Below are 21,179 nucleotides of genomic sequence, written 5' to 3'. Positions count from 1 at the left end.
GAGCCATACAATGACCCGTGTACATTATGCATTATCCAATAAAAATTTGGTGTTGTCCAGAGGACAGCTGTGATTGGCTCCAGCCACCCGCAACCATGAACATGAGTGGTAAAAAAATAAATGTTTTATATTTTTAACGTTATTATTTTTTTATTAAAGATTTGTCTGTGAGCCAGATGCAGCCATCAAAAGAGCCACATCTGGCTCGCGAGCCATAGGTTCTCGACCCCTGATCTAGTAGCAACTTTGCCACTGAGGCCCCAGAGAAAAAGAAAATGAAAGCATTGTGAGCCCCAGTTGGTGGCTACCAGGCCTGTCTTACGTAGTATTTGGCATTTATTGAGCAAGTATTTATTGATACCTCCTCTTAGTACCCGCAGACCTGGGCAAGAGGGACCTGGACCTGGGTTTTGTGCCTGAGAGCAGTGCTTTCCAAAGCTTGATGTGTACACCAATCCCCCAGACCTTGCTAGATGCTGATTCTGACCCAGTAGGTCTGGAGCATGGCTGACAGTCTGTGACTCTAACCAGCTCCCAGGTGGTGCCCACACTGCTGGTCCAGGGACCACATTTTGAGAAGTAACGCTCAGCGCCCTCTGCTGGAGCCCTCCCCTGACCACACCCTACCTACAGCAGGAAAAATCATGGGAAGAGAGATCCAGATCTCATACCCCATCTTATAAAACCCTGCTCCTGAAATTCTTACCCCAAGCAGTCCTGAGCCAGCTCCTAGGCCTTGGACAGGCCTCTTCTCCAGGTCCAGGTCAGAAGTGGCTGTTTGCAGGAGGTACCGATGGCACTCAATGAACAGACTGTGGTGTCCACTTGACATACACAGGCTCCTCAAAGTATGCGACGGAGCCTGGATAGGAAGAGAAGGGTGAGCTATGGGCTGGGAGCCTGTTCCCTGTGCACCTCGTGTTCCAGTCAGCCAGGTCTTTATAAAGGTGCATTTGTTAAAGTAGGGAGACGAAACACTTTTTTTTCCCCTGTAGCTTCTTTTTTTTTATTGATTTTAATATGTTGTGTTTACATAGTTACAAGTGTACCCCCGAATATATCTCCCTCCCTCCCCTCCCTTGTTCTCCTTGATACCCCCTTTCCCACCTCCCCCCTCTCCTTCCCTCCATGATTTACTATCCTGCCCTCTATCTCTCTGTGTTATGTGTATATAACTTTCACTAATGTCTTTCCTTTCTTTGTTCCCCTCCTCTCATCCCTTTCCCTCTGCCCGCTTTCTCTCTGGACTCTTTAACCCCTTCTCTGCCTTTTTTCCGTTCCTCAGTTCATTGGATTCCTCATATGAGTGAAGTCGTATGATATTTTTCTTTCTGTGCCTGGCTTATTTCGCTTAGCATAATAGACTCCAGGTCCATCCATGTTGTCGCAAAAGGTAAGATTTCATTCTTTTTCACAGCCACATAGTCTTCCATTCTGTATATGTACCACAGCTTTTTAATCCACTCGTCTACTGATGGACACTTGGACTATTTCCAGATCTTGGCTATTGTAAACAATGCTGCAATAAACATGAGGTGCATTTCTTCTTTTGAATCAGTGACTTGTTATTCTTAGAATATATTCCTAGAAGTGGGATACCTGGGTCAAAAGGCAGTTCCATTTTTAATTTTTTGAGGAATCTCCATACTGTTTTTCCATAGTGGCTGCACCAGTCTGCATTCCCACCAGCCATGCAGGAGGGTTCCCTTTTCTCCACATCCTCACCAGCACTTATTCTGTGTAGTTTTGTTGATGAGCGCCATTCTGACAGGTGTGAGGTGGAATCTCATTGTGGCTTTAATTTGCATTTCTCTAATGATTAGTGATGTTGAACATTTTTTCATATGCCCATTGGCCATCTGTATGTCCTCTTTGGAGAAGTGTCTATTCAGTTCTTTTTGCCCAACTTTTTTTTAAAATTAATTTATTTATTTATTTTACAGAGACAGAGAGAGTCAGAGAGAGGGATAGACAGGGACAGACAGACAGGAACGGAGAGATGAGAAGCATCAATCATTAGTTTTTTGTTGCGCATTGCAACACCTTAGTTGTTCATTGATTGCTTTCTCATATGTGCCTTGACCACGGGCCTTCAGCAGACCGAGTAACCCCTTGCTCGTGCCAGTGACCTTGGGTCCAAGCTGGTGAGCTTTTGCTCAAACCAGATGAGCCCGCGCACAAGCTGGCAACCCCGGGGTCTTGAACCTGGTGTCTCAAACCTGGGTCCTCGGCATCCCAGTCCGATGCTCTATCCACTGCGCCACTGCCTGGTCAGACTCTTTTGCCCAACTTTTGATTGGACTGTTTACTTTCCTGGTGCTGAGTTTTACACGTTCTTTGTAGATTTTGGTTATTAACCCCTTATCAGATGTATTGTCGAATATATTCTCCCATTATGTGGGTTGCCTTTTTATTTTGTTCATGTTGTCTTTTGCTGTGCAAAAGCTTTTTAGTTTAATATAGTCCCATTTGTTCATCCTGTCCTTTATTTAACTTGCCCATGGAGTTAAATCAGCAAATATATTTCTGCAAGAGTTGTCGAAGAGCCAACTGTCTGTTTTCTTCCAAGATGATCATGGATTCACAGCTTACATTCAAGTCTTTTATCCAGTTTGAGTTTATTTTGTGAGTGGTGTAAGTTAGTGGTCTAGTTTCATTTTTTTGCATGTATTTGTCCAATTTTCCCAGCACCATTTGTTAAAAAGACTGTCTTTACTCTATTGTATGCTCTTACCTCCTTTGTCAAATATCAGTTGACCATAAAGGTGTGAGTTTATTTCTGGGTTCTCTGTTCTGTTCCATTGATCTTTATAACAGTTCTAATGCCTGTACCAAGTTGTTTTGAGTACAATGACCTTGAAGTATAACTTTATATCAGGAAGTGTGATACCTCTGTTTTATTTTTATTTTTCAAGATTGCTGAAGCAATTAGTGTTCTTTTTTGGTTCCATATAAATTTTTGGTTCTATATCTTTGAAGTATGACATTGGTAATTTAATCAAAATTGCATTGAATTTATATATTGCTTTGGGTATTATAAACATTTTTATGATATTTATTCTTTCTATTCATGAACATGGTATGTGCTTCCATTTGTTTGTATCTTCCTTGATTTCTTTTATCAATGTTTTATAGTTTTCTGAATACAGGTCTTTAACCTCCTTGGTTAAATTTACTCCTAGGTACTTAATTTTTTTTGGTTGTAATAGTGAAGAGAATTGTTTCCTTAATTTCCCTTTCTGACAGTTTCTTGTTGGTGTATATAAATGCCTCTGATTTCTGAATATTGATTTTATATCCTGCCACCTTGCTGAATTCAGTTATCAGTTCCAGTCATTTTTTGACTGAGACTTTAGGGTTTTCTATGTACAGTATCAAATCATCAGCAAATAATGAAAGTTTTACTTCTTCTTTTCCTATTTGGATGCCTTTTATTTCTTCTTGTTGTCTGATTGCTGTGGCTAGAACTTCCAGAATTATGTTTAATAACAGTGGTGAAAGGAGGCACTCCTGCCTTGTTCCTGTTCTTAAGGGGATTGCTTTTAATTTTTGCCCATTGAGTATGATGTTGGCTGTGGGTTTGTCATAGATGGCCTTTATCATGTTGAGGTATGTTCCCTGTATTCCCACTTTGCTGAGAGTTTTGATCATGAATGGGTGCTGAATTTTATCAAATGCATTTTCTGCATCTATTGATATTACCATGTGTTTTTTATTCTTCCTTTTGTTTATGTGATGAATCACGTTGATTGATTTGCAAATATTGTACCAGCCTTGACTCCTCAGAATAAATCCCACTTGATCATGATGTATGATTTTTTTCATATATTGCTGGATCCATTTTGCTAATATTTTGTTGAGAATATTAGCATCTAAGCTCATTAGCATCAAGATATTGGCCTATGGTTTTCTTTCTTTGTAGTGTCTTTGCCTGGTTTTGGAATGAGGATTATGTTCACCTCATAAAAGGAGTTTGGAAGTTTTCCTTCCTCTTGAAATTTTTGAAATAGCTTGAGAAGGATAGGAGTTAGTTCTTTCAATATTTGGTAAAATTCACTTGTGAAGCCATCAGACCCAGGATTTTTGTTTGTTGGGAGTTTTTTTGTTTTGTTTTTTGTATTTTTCTGAAGTTAGAAGTGGGGAGGCAGTAAGACTCCCAAATGTGCCTGAAAAGGATCCACCCAGCCTGCCCACCAAGGGGTGATGCTCAGCCCCTCTGGGGCATTGCTCCACTGAAATTCTAGCACCTGAGGTGGAGGCCATGGAGCCATCCTCAGCGCCTGGGCCAACTTTGCTCCAGTGGAGTCTTGGCTGCAGGAGGGGAAGAGAGAGACAGAAAGGAAGGAGAGGGGGAAGCAGATGGGCACTTATCCTATGTGCCCTGACCAGGAATCGAACCCAGGACTTCTATATGCCAGGCTGACACTCTACTGCTGAGCCAACTGGCCAGGGCTGGAGTTTTTTGATAACTGTTTCAATCTATATTGTTGTGATTGGTCTGTTTAGGTTTTTTGATTCTTCCAGATTGATTTTTAAATGACTATTTTTTTTCAAGGAATTTATCCACTTCATCTAGTCCCATTTTTGGACATACAGTTCTTTATAATATTTTCTTACAATCCTTTGTATTTCTGCTGTGTCAGTTGTTACTTCTCTGCTCTCATTTCTAATTTTATTTATTTATTTTTTTTTAACATATATTTCTTTTTTTTTAAATTTTTTTATTTTATTTATTCATTTTTAGAGAGGAGAGTGAGAGAGACAGAGAGAGAGGAGAGAGAGATAGAGAGGAGAGAGAGACAGAGAGAAGGGGGGAGGAGCTGGAAGCATCAACTCCCATATGTGCCTTGACCAGGCAAGCCCAGGGTTTCGAACCGGCAACCTCAGCATTTCCAGGTCGACGCTTTATCCACTGCGCCACCACAGGTCAGGCCTCTAATTTTATTTATTTGAGCCCTCTCTCTTTTTTTCTTGGTGAGTCTGGTTAAAGGTTCGTCAATTTTGCTTACCTTTCCAAAGAACCAGCTCTTGGTTCCACTGATCTTCTGTATTGTTTTGTTGTTGTTGTGCCTCTATGTCATTTATTTCTGCTCTGATCTTTATTATGTTCTTCCTTCTACTTCCTCTGGGCTTTACTTGCTGTTCTTTTTCTAGTTCTTTAGGCGCAGGGTTAAGTTGTTAATTTGAGGTTTTTCTTGCTTCTTAAGGTATGCCTGTAATGCTATGAACCTTCCTCTCAGGACTGCTTTTGCTGTGTCCCATACATTTTGAGTTGTTGTATGTTCATTTTCATTTGTTTCAAGGAAGTTTTTTATTTGTTCCTTGATCTCATTGTTAACCCATTCATTATTTATAGCATGCTATTTAGTCTCCAAATGTTTGAATGTTTATCAGTTTTTCTATTGTAGTTGATTTCTAGTTTCATGCCATTGTGATCAGAGGTGCTTGATATGATTTCAATCTTCTTAAATTTATTAAGACTTGTCTTGTGTCCTAACATGTGGTCTATCCTAGAGAATGTACTGTGAGCACTTGAAAAGAATGTATATTCTGCTGCTTTGGGATGAAAGGTTCTGAAGATATCTATTAAGTCCAGTTGATCTAATGTGTCATTTAAGGCCACTGTTTCTTTGTTAATTTTCTGTCTGGAGGTTCTATACATTGATGTTAGTGGGGTATTAAAATCCCCTATTATTATAGTATTGCTGTTGATCTTGCCCTTTTTGTCCATCAACATCTGTTTTATATATTAAGGTGCCCCTATATTAGGTGCATATATATTTATAATATATCTTCCTGTTGTAATGCTCCTTTGATCATTATGTAGTGATCTTCTTTATCTCTTACCTTTGTTTTAAAGTTTATTTTGTCAGATATTAGTATTGCTACTCCAGCTTTTTTTCCTTTCCATTTGCATGAAATATTTTTTTCCATCTCTTTACTCTCAGTGAACGTGTATCTTTTGTTTTGAGGTGGGTCTCTTGTAGACAGCATATGTACGGGTCCTATTTTCTTATCCATGCAGCTACCCTATGTCTTTTGATTGGAGCATTTAATCCATTTATGTTTAAGGTTATTATTGATATGTAGTTATTTATTGCCATTTTATTCTTTAAATCTATAATCCTCCTTTTCTCAATTTCTTTTTTCCCTTGCTCTTTTTACGACAAGCCCCTTAACATTTCCTGCAGTACTGGTTTGGTTGTAATGAATTTCTTGATTTTTTTTTTGTCTGGGAAACTTTTATTTCTTCTTAAATTTTAAACAATCTTGCTGGATAAAGAATTCTTGGTTGTAGGCTCTTGTTTTGCAGTGCTTTGAATATTTTTGCCCCCTTCTGGCCTCAAGTGTTTCTGTTGAAATGTTGGATGTCATCCTTATGGGGACTCCTCTATAGGTAATTGTCTTCTTTTCTCTTGTTGTTTTTAGTATTTTTTTATATCTTAACTTTGATATTTTAATTATGATGTGTCTTGATGTAGGCCTCATTGGGTTTCTCTTTACCTGGATTCTCTGTGCTTTTTGAACTTGTGTGACTTTTTCCTTCATCAATTTAGGAAAGTTTTCAGCTATGATTTCTTTAAACAGGTTCTCCATCCCTTGTTCTTTCTCTTCTTCTTCAGGAACCCCTATGATGCGGATGTTATTTCTCTTCATATTATCACAGAGTTCTCTTATAGTTTCCTCTGACTCTTTGAGACTCTTCTTTTTTTTTCTTTAATTTTTTTTTTTTTAGATTTTTTTTTTAATTTATTCATTATAGAGAGGAGGGAGAGAGAGAGAGAAGGGGGGAGGAGCAGGAAGCATCAACTCCCATATGCGCCTTGACCAGGCAAACCCAGGGTTTCGAACCGGCAACCTCAGTGTTTCCAGGTTGATGCTTTATCCACTGCGCCACCACAGGTCAGGTGAGACTCTTTTCTTTTTGCTGCTCTGTTTCTGTGTTTTTATTTATCTTGTCCTCTAATTTGCTGATTTGATCCTCTGCTTCATCCAGCCTGCTGTTGATTCCTTCTAGTATAGTCTTCATTTCTGATATTGTAATTGCCATTTCTGATTGATTCTTTTTTATGATTTTAGTGTCCTTTTTAATGCTTGCATTTCTTTATTTAGGTGCTCTTTAAGTTCATCCATTATAGCTCTGAGATCATTAAGCATCCTAACAATCATTATTTTAAACTCTGCATCCAGTAATTTGGTTACTTCCATCTCGTTCAGTTCTTTTTCTGGAGATTTCTCTTGTTGATTCATATGGTTTACATTCCTCTGTCTTCTCATTCTTTCTGTGTGCTATTTGCAAGTTTGTTGGGGTTATAGGTCTGAGGTTGGTATATGGAATGGGGCTTTTCCTCCAGGACTTTATCCCTCAGCCTCTGCTGGTTCCTCAGATTTTAATTCTCCTTAACTAGTAAAGCCATTTAAAAGTTTTTATTTCCCTGATGTTTGTTTGCTGAGTCCAGCAGGGAGCTTCTGTTTGCTGAGCCCAGCAGGGAGCTTCTGTGTTTAGGATGGGGGAAATGGGATATCTTGATGTTGGCCCCAGTTGAAACTCTATCCAGGAACGCGGTGAGTGTGACCTCTGAGAACCTGAAGGTGTGGTCTGCTCAGTGACTCTCCTGGGGTGCAGCACATTCTCCATATATGAAGGGGGAAGTGTAGCTCAGGTCTCCCCAGAAACCTGAGTCACTGCCCCTCCCCTTTACTTCCTCCTTTCTAAACAAGTTTTGATTCTGATTGGAGCTGGAAAGCTTTTTGAAGGTGGGTCAACTGGTTCCACTCTAGGCTTGTGCTGGACGGAGGGAGCGACCCCTTCCCCAGCTATGAGTGCCTTAGCACTGGAGAATGACTCAGCTCAGGTATTCTTCTCCCCATCACCGTTTGTCCCCCCTGTGCTTCTATCTCCCCACTCTCCTCATGCAAGACCAGTCCTCTCAGCCCTCCTCACCCCCAGAGCCCCAGGCAAGTAGCTGTGAGCAATATTTTCTGTGCTGGCCCTTTAAGGCTGTAACTTCTTTTGCCAGCCACTTCCCACAGACAGAACTCCCATTTTTCTCCCCACTCAATGCTGTCAGGCTGTCTCCTCTAGTCCTTGGGTTTCTAAGCTGGGGCTCCGGTCCTGGAACTGAGGGCCCCCACTTCTCAGGGTCTCTCTCCTCACAAAGAGAAACTCTCTGGACCCTCAGCTTCAGCCTCCCCTTGTTCCTGGGATCAGGGGAACCCCTATTGTGCCCCCACACTCCCTACCAGCTCAGTGTGGTTTCTTCTGTGCTCCTTGGTTTTCAAGTTCTGTTCTTTCAGTCCAAAGTTGTTTTTTCATGATGATTGTTCTTAAATTAATTTTTAATCAGTTTGGTCACAGGAGGTGGTAGTCTGTGCATCTGCCTACTCTGCTGCCATCTTGGAATTATAGCTTCCTTTATCAATGCTTTTTATTTAAGTTTGTTAGCTTGATTTGTAACTTTTAAATTTGCAGCCATATGGTAGGTGGGCCTCCACTGGTACTGTTGTCCTGGACCCCACAAATGGTTGGGGTAGGATGGCCTGCTGTGTGCATAGCTGTCCAGCACAGACAATCCTGTTCTCAGGGCTCTGAAGACCCTAAGAAGTAAGGTTAAGGCCCACTGCTCCTGACCTTTGTCTCATTCAGAGAGGCCTCTGTGCTGGTGTGGTGGAAGAAGAGACAGTGAGACGGTGACATCCCAACAAGGACAGCCTGGTCCTGCTGGCTTACATAGCGCCTCATGGACAAGGCAGCGCCCGCACCTTCAGACTCCTCCCCAGAGCTTTCCTTACATTAGGATGGATTCCTTAAGACTGCAATCTCTTTTTTTATTTTTTTTATTTTTATTTTTACAGAGACAGAGTCAGAGAGAGGGATAGATAGGGACAGACAGACAGGAACAGAGAGAGATGAGAAGCATCAATCATCAGTTTTTCGTTGCGACACATTAGTTGTTCATTGATTGCTTCCTCATATGTGCCTTGACTGTGGGGCTACAGCAGACCGAGTAACCCCTTGCTCGAGCCAGCGACCTTGGGTCCACGCTGTTGAGCTTTTGCTCAAACCAGATGAGCCTGCGCTCAAACTGGTGGCCTCAGGGTCTTGAACCTGGGTCTTTCGCATTCCAGACAAACGCTCTATCCACTGCACCACCGCCTGGTCAGGCAAGACCACAATCTCTTAAAAGATTCTCACAATAGGTATCAATGCTACCATTTTTTAAAAGATATTTTAATTTGGACAGAAAATTAGATCACTCACCTAGGAATCACAGAACTTGAATTCTAGTTCCCCTTTTGCTATTAAATTTGGGCAAATAGCCTGACCTGTGGTGGCGCAGTGGATAAAGCGTTGACCTGGAAATGCTGAGGTCACCGGTTCGAAACCCTGAGCTTGCCTGGTCAAGGCACATATGGGAGTTGATGCTTCCAGCTCCTCCCCCCCTTATGTCTCTCCTCTGTCTCTCCCTTTCCTCTCTAAAATGAATAAAAAAAAAAATTGGGGCAAATACTCTCTCCTGTCTCAATCTCAATTCCCAAATCTATGAGACAAAAATGTGATGGTTTCTCAGTAGTATCTAGCTCTAACCAGTTATTCTTGGGCTTAAAAAGCTCAGTCTTCCCAGGACTATTGCCCGGTCTGGTCTGTGCTGAAGTGCAGAGGGGCCAGCTGGATTCTTTTTCCATTTCTGCCTTTCCCAGCAGCCTTCGGGTTGGTACCCACAGCCCGGGAGCCAACTGCATCAGAATCACCCGGAGGGCTTGTTAAACAGTGCTGGGCTCCAAACGCCCCCTCCCCAAGCCTTTGATCTCAGGAGCTGTGGGGGCCCCAGAATGTGCATTGCTTGGGTGATGCTGATGCTACTGATCAGGTTACCTCACTCTGAAGACCACTGTTAAAGAATGTGAGAGCTCACACCCACCGACAGCTGACAGGCACCCGCCTCAGGGAAGTGGAGGTCCTGCTGGAGAAAGCTGGCCCAGCCTGGAAAAAGGAATAGACCTGTGACCAGGGCTCTCCGTGGGGAGAGGTGGGAAAGGCCGGACAACACCAAAGCACCCAGCCGGCTGTCCCTCTAGGTAGCCGGGGCAGCATCTGACTTCACTCCCCTACCTAGCAAGGGGCTCCCCGCTCCTGCAGGTCCTTGCATGCCTGCACCCCCACCATACATTCCTCAGTGGGACTTTCAGGGACAGGGGAGGACTCAAAGGTTAGCATGAGGAAGATGTGTGGTCAGAATACCCCTCTTCCTCCTCCTAGCTTCTGATATCCTCAGAAACTTCCAACTCGGCAGAAAATCCACTTTATATTCTCCATGGTGGCCAACTTTTGAAATATTGGGGGATAAAGAGGAGGGCCTGGTGACTTACCCAGAAGGACATTCTTAGCCAAAACCTCAATCCAGTCCACTTCATGGCAGACTCTGCATATGACCATCCAATGTCCTTCTCCCCTTTCCCCGCCCAGCACACCCCAATTTTATTCGAGATGGCAATGAGCCCAGCTAAAAATATTCACTATGAGTGACCAGGCGACTTAGTTCTGGCCGATGAAACATAAGTGGAAGTTAGAAGGTATGGATTTCAGAACAGCATTTTATTTAAAAGGGCTAACTGGGGCCCTGGCCGGTTGGCTCAGTGGTAGAGTGTTGGCCTGATGTGTGGAAGTCCTGGGTTCGATTACCAGTTCAGGGAACATAGAAGTAATCATCTGCTTCTTTACCCTTCCCCCTTCTCTCTCTCTCTCTCTCTCTCTCTCTCTCTCTCTCTCTCTCTCTCTCTCTCTCTTCTCCTCTCACAGCCATGGTTCATTCAAGTAAGTTGGCCCCAGGTGCTGAGAATGGCACCATGGCCTCACCTCAGGCACTAAGGAGGAGAGCAACAGAGCAATGGCCCCAGATGGGCAGAGCGTTACTTGGTGGATCCCAGTCGGGGTACATGCAAGCGTCTGTCTCTCTGCCTCCTCACTTCTCATTTAATAAAAAAAAAAAGAAAGGAAGGCAGGAAGGGGAAGGAAAGAAAGAAAGAAAGAAAGAAAGAAAGAAAGAAAGAGAAAGAAAGAAGAAAGAAAAAAGAAAGAAAGAAAGAAAGAAAGAAAGAAAGAAAGAAAGAAAGAAAGAAAGAAAGAAAGAAAAGGACAAACAGGGCTAGCATAGCCCTTTCCCCTTCTCCTGCCCAGAAAGCAGGCACAATAGCTGGAAAGCAGAGCAGCATCCTGCGCTGTGAGGCGACAGCACAGGGGGAGGGACATGGTGCAGCATCCTGCGCTGTGAGGTGACAGCACAGGGGGAGGGACATGGTGCAGCATCCTGCGCTGTGAGGCGACAGCACAGGGGGAGGGACATGGTGCAGCATCCTGCGCTGTGAGGCGACAGCACAGGGGGAGGGACATGGTGCAGCATCCTGCGCTGTGAGGCGACAGCACAGGGGGAGGGACATGGTGCAGCATCCTGCGCTGTGAGGTGACAGCACAGGAGGAGGGACATGGTGCAGCATCCTGCGCTGTGAGGTGACAGCACAGGGGGAGGGACATGGTGGGCCAAGCTGAGCAAATAGATGGGGGCTGAGCAGCAGTCCCCAGGCCCAGACTAGTCTAGTCTGATTCCCTGATGGTTAACCTGGCTGTCTGTTGTTTCAGGTGAACATATTCCTCACTGACACAAGTGGTAACAGTGGAAAGCGGATGAGATGGGCCCTTGGATCTAGTCCTGGCTTTGTAACAGGCTGTGTGACTCAGGGAAAGTCCCAGCTCCTGTATAAGTCCCTGTTTCTTCATCTGGGAAGATGAACCAACAGTTCTCTTTCTGTAACTCAGAATCAAGAACCAGAGCTGGTCCAGCTGAAAGTTCTAGGCTTGGGCATAAAGGCGGATTTCAGTGATGGAGCAGGAAGCCCCTTGGGAATGGGTGACATTCTGGAGTCAGTGTTTTATCAATGTTCAGCCAAAAAGAAATTCTTAACCACAGAACCAGAAGTGTCAGCAATAAGTCAGTCAAATTGCTGTAAGCCTTGGACATCCCCAAAGGGGTTCACATTTGACCCTGGAACCCTGTAGACTCGTTCCCTACCTCACAGCCCTTTAGAGGGGGAGATGGCCAGTTGGAGCCCTACTACCCCAGTGGGAGAGAGAATGCACCCAAAGCACTTTTCAAAGAGCTTCTGGGTGGAGGAACTAATGGGTGATATGACAGCCAACTTGTGATCAGGCTAGTGGGAGTCAGCCCAGAATGCTCAGCTCCACAGAGACTGCCTGGGGTCCATGTAAATAGGAGCCTGCTGTGACCGAACCGCAGAGGCCAACTGCTTGGGGGGTTCTGTGCAAGCATAAAACATAGTTGTCATTAAGTAGTTTTATTTACTTCCAGCAAGGAAAGGAAACAGTAAATTCACAATCAAACTCTGTCTCCTTGAAGGGAGGCTTAGCCCTTGCTTATATACACTATTTTGGTTAATCACACATTGATTTCTTCTTTGCCTGGCCACATTTATCCCTTGGGTTCCTATCAAGTTCATCCTGTTTATAACTGTGTCTGCAAAAATGCTGTGCTACATTTTAACAGGTATCAAGAATAGCATTTAGTGAGAACCACCTAGATCTTGAGACCCTTGTTCTAACACTGCCACCAAGACTCTGGGACTCTCCTGTGCTCTCCCTCCTTCCTTTCCAACGTGCTTGGGAAGGCCTCCTTCAGAACCCAAGTTCAGCCCTTAATGGAAACACTGTACCCCCGTCTCCCTCCTTCCCTTCCCACCCCCTTGGGAAGGCCTCCTCCAGAACCCAAGTTCAGCCCTTGATGGAAACACTGTACCCCCGTCTCCCTCCTTCCCTTCCCACCCCCTTGGGAAGGCCTCCTCCAGAACCCAAGCCCAGTCCTTGATGGAAACACCATAGCCCGGCATACACGGACCTGTGACCCCACGACACACTGCAGGGGTGGAGAGGAAACCTTGCCGTTGAAAATGGTAAAATAAGCAAGGTTTACCTATGTCTCTTCCCTTGGAAAAAAGTTACATGTGCCTGTGTTGGGGCAGAAGAGGTCATTGTAACATAACATGAAAGTTACCCTTAATTTGTTTTTAAGGCCTGACCTGTGGTGGCGCAGTCCACAAAGCATCGATCTGGAACGCTGAGGTCGCCAGTTTGAAACCCTGGGCTTGCCTAGTCAAGGCAGATAAGAAGCAACTACTGAGTTGATGCTTCCTGCTCCTCCAACCCCCTTTCTCTCTCCCTCTCTCTCTGCTCCTTACCCTGAAAAAAACGATAGGCCTTGCTGGTAAAGTCCGGAAATGGACTACCTACCCCAACAACCTCTCCCCCAACCAGGTGCACTTCTGTCACCCTGTAGTTATCTGACTCTGGCCTCTCCCCTACCAACTGGGAACCTTGTCTTATCCCGTTCCACATACCCAGCTTCTTGGCTTTCCTGAATAAAAGAATGAGTAAGAGCATGAGTCAGTAAGCACCAAGCCCAGGCGCCCATCCTAGCAGGGATTCCCTCTGGCCACTGGCCGCCTTCGGCCCAAGTTGCTTTAGCCCCTGCTAGCCCACTGGCCTCCTGGAGAGCAAAGCCAGGCCCCTTGCGGAGTTGCCGGTCATCCACAAGCCCCACCAGTCTCGGACAGGACTGAGTCATGTGCCCTGGTCACGTCTTTAGATTTGGAAATTTCACAGCTTGGGGTCAAGGGCTCATTCCTGCCCTGTACTCAGAGCTGCCCAAGGAAAGAAGCTGTATTCCTGACTGTGTGTCTTGCTGACCTGCTGTGAGGGCACCAGGGATGGGGGTCATGGTACCCTTCAGGAGCCCTTGGAAAACAAGAATCGGGGCTCCTGCAAAGACCGAGTCCGTTGGGTGACTGGATGGATGCAGCGGGGTAGGGCCATGGCAGGCGGTTCTTCTCTTTGAGATCAGCCTGCTATGATGGGCCCTTCGGCAGTAGGGGGACGAATGGACAAGGAAGAGCCGTAATAATGTTCACTCCAGAGTTTTTATGATAGTAAAATACTGGAAACAAGCTAAATGCCCAGTAATATTGGGTTTGATAAATAAAAGATTGTGCCTATTGTCATCTGCAATGAAATACAGTGAATCGTCTGCCACAATTAAGAGCTATATTTACTCATATGGAAAGGTGTCCGTGACATATCGTTGAGTACAAAGAGCAGATTATGAGAAAGTGTGGATTCCATTATAATAAAATCACATATGCACAGAGCTGTCTGGAAATTTATTTGTTCACCAAACTATTAACAGCAACTATTTCCATTTGGTGAAATTTAGAAGTATTTTTTATCTTGTTCTTTAAATTCCATATTTTGAATTTGAAAATATCCTAAATTATTAATCATTTTCACTTTGAAATGAATAAATAAACAAGCAAACAAAAAATAAAACCTTCATCCTGGCCAGATAGCTCGGTTGGTGAGACCATTGTCCCGAAGCACAGAGGTTGACAGTTTGATCCCTGGTCAGGGCACACACAGAAACAGATTGATGTTTCTGTCTCTCACTTGCTCTCTCCCTTCTTTTCTCTCTAAAAAAACAAACAAACAAACAAACAAAAAAACCCAATAAACTGAAATAAAATTAAACCTTCCACTGTTCTAATCAGAGTCCTAAAGTTTCATATCCTCTTGTCTCTGTCAAGAAATACTGAGTGGGCCCCAGCACGGTAGCGCGGTCTGCAGAGGGCTGGGCTCAGAGCTCCTCGTCCTGGTGTGGCTGTGGCTCTACCACAAAGGGGAGACCTTCAAGAAACACTTAACCCTGCAAAGCTTCCATTTCTTCCCTGAGTGTCCGCCTCATGGGCTGGTTGAGGGCTGCGAATTATACGTGAGTCCAGCGCCCACACAGTCATCCTGAGGGAAGGGAGCGAGGCCCCTGCCTGCCCGGGCCAATCCAGAGCTCATACTCAGGGGGCTCTGTCCTTTCCAGCTTCTGCAACTGCCTGTGATCCTGAGCCCACAGCTCCCTGCCAGGGTGCTGGCAGATGTGGGAGGAAGACAGGGAAGTCTATGAGGCCAAGGTTATCCTGAGGAAAGTGGACGAATAACCCCGCTTGGCTGGGTCAGCTACAGGAGCCCAATTCTTATGAAACATTGGTTTGCTGCCCACCACCCACAGAAGCCAATCCTATGGCAATGTCTTCTGAGAAAAGAAAGGAGCTTTATTTGCAAGAACACTGACAAGGAAACAGAACTCAAAACTTAAAACCGTCTTCCTGACCCAGGATTCAGGGCAGGGTTTTAAGGGTTAGCAGTTAAGGGTTCACAAGCGTTACTCGTGAGTGGTGTACCCAAAGTTTAAACTTTGGTTGCAGGTCTTGCTAAACCGCATAGGACCGGTTTGAGCTAGTCTACGGTTATACAAGCATCAGAACCCAGCAGCCCAGGGGAAGACTGGGAGGACGAAGGGAAGGGCCCATATAGGGGACCGGAACCCAGGATCAAAGTTCTGTTTCAGGCAAGGTGGGGACACAGAAAGTCTCCTTCAGGCCCCTCTACCCACTACCCCTCATTTATTTGCTCTTTTGGCTCCAGGGCCCTCCCATCCCACCCAAACCCCCATCCCTCATTCACTAGCTCACCTAGGATGCTAGAGCTGGAAGGGACTGCAGTCAATCAGCTTGTCCAGTTGATTGGTCCCACCCCCTCATCTTTCAGGAAACTAGAATTTATGGGGGCAGGACTTTCCACTGATGGCAACTTAGCTCCAGGTTCTAACTAGCACAATAAGCACACAACACAATGTACAGGAACAAGCACGCACCACCAGCATCCCCCGCCTGGGACGATGTTAGCAAGTGTACTACAGCGATGTGCCTGAGTTCTCATTGCCAGCTGGCCCAGAGGATCTGGTGCCACAATTCCAGTTCAGAGTTGATTACTAGGATTTTTCCTGGCTCCACTGTCATAGGTTAGGTCTCCTGGAAAACACACTCTGAGGCAGAGATTTGTGTTCGGGTTTGTTGAGAAGCGCTCTCAGAAACAATGCCTGAGTCTCATTTTTATGTCCCAACTATGCATTGGTTCATATAGTTCTTAGTTTTTTTCTGATTTACTTATTTCACTCCATATAATGTTATCAAGGTTCATCCATGTTATTGTAAATGATCTGATGTCATCATTTCTTATGGCTGAGTAGTATTCCATAGTATATATATACCAAAGCTTTTTAATCCACTCGTCCTCTGACGGACACTTGGGCTGTTTCCAGATTTTCGCTATTGTGAACAATGCTGCCATAAACATGGGGGTGCATTTCTCCTTCTGGAACCGTTCTATGGTGTCCTTGGGGTATATTCCTAAAAGCTCAGAGACACGGACAAGAATGTGATGGTAACAGAGAGTGGGGTGGAAGGGTGGGGAAGGGGCGAGGAAGGAGAGGGAGGGAGTAGGGGGAGAGTAGGGGCACAAAGAAAACCAGATAGAAGGTGACGGAGGACAATTTGACTTTGAGTGAGGGGTATGCAGCATAATCAAAGGTCAAAATAATCTGGAGATGTTTTCTTGGAACATATGTATCCTGATTTATCAATGTCATTGCATTAAAATTAATAAAAATAAGATTAAAAAAATGCCTGCAATAAGATAAGGACTCCTGCACGGGCAGAGAGAGGAGTTAGAATGCAGTGCTGTAGCAAGGGAGACTCGAGATGATCCTGCAGGAAATCTGATGTCCTCCAGGTGTATCTGTGTTGAGACAAGAGATCCTGGTCTTTGTGTTCCTACCTCAACCCTGAGGCAGGTCTGGCAGGCTCATCTTGAACAAAGTGGCTCTCTTCAGCTGAGGGCCAGGCCCAGAGAGAAACCCAGCTTAAAGTCATCAACTACCAACACTCCCAGCAACAGGGGAACGAGAACCTCACTCCTGTTGGGGGCTCTGGGCAGTGGACCACTGCACCCACTACAGAGATCACACAACCAGTAAATGATGGCTCAGAGTCCAAATCCAGTAACCAAAACCCACATCTTAATCCCGGTAATCATATGTATGTCTAAAGCTTAACCTATGTGCTTAACCTGCTGGGCGCTGTACTAGACACAGTCTGTAAGTTATATCATTCACCTCTCAGAAGAACTCTCAGAAAAAGGGTTAGTACTATAGCCACATTTTACTGATGAAGAGCTTGAGGCTTGACAATAATAAGTAACTTGCCCAAGGTCACTCAACTATAAACCAGAATAGGAGCCCAGGCAGCTTGATCCCAAGGCCACGACATAATAGGCCACACTGGCAAGTGAGAACCTTTCCCAGCAGCTTGTGCATATTCCCAGATAATGTGCATATTTTTTTAATGATTTTTTTGGTGTGGGGGTAAGATGAGAGCATGGTGAACCCAGACCTCGGCAAGCTGCCCACAGGTCTGCAGGAGGCCCAGCCTGCCTGGAGTGCGCGCTGGCCTGCAGGCAGGCTCCTTGCTCTCAGCCTGGGGAGCCAGCCCGTGCTCAGGGACTGGGGCCCTGCTGGAAGGAGTCTGCCTCACTCTGCTCACAACCAAGTCTGCCCGGACCAGCTGATGCCAGCACCAACCAGGTAGCCTGGGGTCTGGCCCCGTGATTTCCCACAGAGCCCTGGCTAGGACTATAGGAGCCTTAGTTTACGGGGCTGTAAACAAGGGGTCATCCTCATTATCACATCGTATTGCTTCACAGGTCTCTTTGAGAATTGCTGGTGAAAATGATTATAATACATATTGCAAAACCCAGTGCTGGTTGTGTTCTGCAGTGTCACCAGCCCCAACAAAAGTGACCTTTGACAGCCAGCTACTCCACATTCCTCAGAAGTCATATGTTTCCTCCCTTGGGATAAGGTGAGACCCTCTCCACCGGTGACAGGCTGTCTTAGGAACACAGATCCTCAGGCCCCGAAGCTGGGCAGCTGCATGAGGAAGGCTGACATGGAGGAACAGACCAGGGGTCCCCTTGCCATGTTGCCACTGGGCTCCTCTTTGACCCACTTGATTAAGTGTCTCTATTTGCGAAGGTCTGCCTTTCCCACCAGCTCTCTAGGGGCAAAGACTAAGCCTTCCCTCTGCCTGCTGCATTCCCAAGGCCAAGCTTCACCGCAAAAACAGCTGGGACCCTATAAGGTGTTTGTTGAACGAACGAACGAATGAATGAGTGAGTGAGTGAATGAATGAGATAAGATGTTAGTTTTGCCTTCTGGAAGTTGGACTCCTCCCAGGGGAGTTCTGGGAGCCCTGAGTCTACACTTTTAGACTTTAGAGCTGAGTTTTAAAAGTTTACTGTTGGCATCAGGGCTGGCCAGGGTCTATCCCTGGTGCCTAGGCTGACCCCTTTCCCAGGTGTGTGTTAGTATGCTACAGCTGCCATAACAAAGCACCACATCCTGGTGGCTTAAATGACAGACATTTATTGTCAGCAGAGTTGGTTCCTGGTCTGGTAGGTCACCCCGATCTCTACCTGTATCTTCATATGGCGCTCTCCAGGCTTGCATGTGTCTCTGTGTCCAGATATCCCCTTGTTATAAGGACACCAGTCAATTGGATTAAGGCCCACCCTAATGACCTCTTCTTAACTAATAACGTCTATAACAACCCTATGTCCAAATAAGGTCACATTCTGAGGGACTGGGAGTTAGGACTTCACCATATGAGTTTGCAGGGGACACAATTCAACCCCTAACAGTTCTCAGTCTGTTGGCCAGGTTTGGGCACAAAACACCTCACAGTTTCTCTGCCCCACCCCACCAATGCTAATCTATCTAGGCAGATGATGTTTGGGTGAGAGGCCGACCCAGAGAGAAGATCAGACCTTCTGGGCAGCTCTCCCCCAGCCCCAAGATGTGTTCCAACCCTCCGTTTACCTTCCCTCTGCAAAGAGCAGAGGGTCGATGAAGCGATTCTGACCTGCATGTAGACTGGCGTGGAGGGTTCTCTCTGATCCCGTAGCTTTGGCACATCCAGGAGGAGAAGCAGCTGGCTCCCCAGGGCTGGTGCTCTGCACACCCGATTCTCTGACTCTCCCTGTCTCTCCTCCACCTTCTTTTCTCCCTCTCAGCTGCAGTCATCCTATGGTTCCTGAAACTGGCTTTCCATCCTGGGCTGGAAAGAAAGCAAATGGGCTGTAAAGCCGGTGTCCACGGCCACCATCAGAGCCGCCTGGCCCATGCAGGTTCTCATTATATTCGGACAGATGGTAATGAAACAACAGAGCCACGAACTGGTGGGCCATTATCTTTAATCCTAGCTTGCACCCGGTGGGCAAGCAAAAACACACACTGGGCTCCAAAACCCACTCATTTAGTGCTCACAAAGCTACTGACTTATCCGAGTTTCCTAGAATCAAAGGTTTCTAGCTCACCAGACTTATTTATCTCTGTTCCCCATCTCCTTCTCTCTACACAAACTCTGCACAAACTGGCTTCTCTCTCAGCACTCCGTCATCTTGGCTGCTTCTCCTGGCCTCCTCCACGTGGCCTCTCTCTGCTCTCTGCTCTGTGCTCTCTGCTCTAATGCTAATTTCAGGAACCGAGAGAGCAAGCTCCCAGTCTGCCCCCATTTTATAGTGTAGAAATCAAAACCTTTAATCCAATATACAAATAAGGAAGTCTCTGGTACAAAGTCACTTATCTGAGGCATAATGGGATTTTTCATGAGAGTGCACCACCCCACATCAAAAAGTGTGGGAAAGGCTTAGTCCTAAAACCAAGCCCCAGGCTACAAGAATCCTGCCTGCCCACAGCCCGCCCCCAACACACATTAATACAATCACGCCCATTCTAAGCATAAGGGCAACTAATATCTTCACCTGGGAGACGAGCTTCCACGTGGGCAGCATCATCTTTAACAAAGTGAGTATAATATATTTTATCTGCCCAACAATCCACCTCTATGCTCACTTTACTACCCACAATCTACATCACCGGCATCCCTGTGCAAGGAAATTAGGCACATTACACAAATTACAACAACATGATAAATCATACACTTCAGTCTCTGAGCACTTTGCCAAAAGCGCAAAATGTCCTTGGCCTTCTTTCTAGCCATGGGAAAAGCTTCCCGGGACAGGGGAAGGGCCTCCAGCAAAGCCGACCCCCACCCCCATCAGGGTATTTCACGTTGTCCAAAATCCGTAAGTCCATCCAACAAAGGAGCCAGTGGCTGATAGATACGTGAATTCCAAACTGCCCTTTTGCTGTTCCACTTGGCTGCCTGACCTCACCCTTACTGGACTATTGCCCTGAGGCAGAGGAATTCCAAGAAGCTGGTCAACCTGCCCCAAGAAGGAGCATTCCAGAAAGCTGAAATCCTAAAACCATAAAAGGGAACATACCAGAATTTTTGACTCAGTATCCCCTCAGGCTCTCCCAAACACTATATAATTCGCCCCTAGTCTGTAACTGGCGCCCTTCTTCCCCAGAGAAGTGCCCAGCAGGGTTCCTTTCTTCCTTTCAATAAAGCCTGTTACTCTGGTCTTTTCAGAGTCCCATGGATTCCAACATTTGGTGCCGAAACCTGGGACGGGGTACTAACCACCTGGAGGATCCCTCTTTGCCGTCCAAACTTACAACCAGGGAAGCAATGAGCAGCAGCAGCTTGTCCCAGGCTTACTACCTGATTCTGTTTGGATGTGTAATTGTAGGTTGATTGGCCGGCAGTCTAACCCTGTCCTGAACCCCTGCTGGACCAGAAAGGTAAGGAGTTTCTCCCTTTCCTCTCCTGGTTGGCTTTAATTTGACCCATAAGTCTTTAATCCATTGTCAAACGGTTTTCTCCGGTCAGCCTCACATTTTGAGGGATTTGCCATTTTTCTGTCCCAGGGACAGCACATTCCAAAAGTCTAAGCGCTTAGCCAAATCCCTCCACATTCTCTTTGAGCTCCTTCTTAGGTGGTGACAGACCCCTAAGCAGGATGACTCCACATTCCCAGGAGAGCTTTCTCCTTTGAGATTGTGATTGGAGGCGGGGACGCCCTCTCTAGATCACTAATCTCCACAATGGGCTCTTCGGAGTCAAAGCTGTCTGACCAAACCCCGTTGGGCTGTCTTCTACTCATTTTCTTTTGCCATACTGCCTGGCCACAATATAAACTAGACAATGATTCCCATTGGCCTGAAAACGGGACATTCGATTACAATATTCTGAGAGACCTTGACAACTTTTGCCACTGGACTGGGAAAGCTTCTGAAATTCCTTACATTCAAGCTTCCTTCTAC

This window comes from Saccopteryx bilineata, chromosome 8 (genome assembly GCF_036850765.1).
Source record: "Saccopteryx bilineata isolate mSacBil1 chromosome 8, mSacBil1_pri_phased_curated, whole genome shotgun sequence".
Classification (NCBI taxonomy): domain Eukaryota; kingdom Metazoa; phylum Chordata; class Mammalia; order Chiroptera; family Emballonuridae; genus Saccopteryx; species Saccopteryx bilineata.
The sequence above is the reverse complement of the archived record's forward strand: the minus strand, read 5'-3'. Positions refer to the sequence as shown.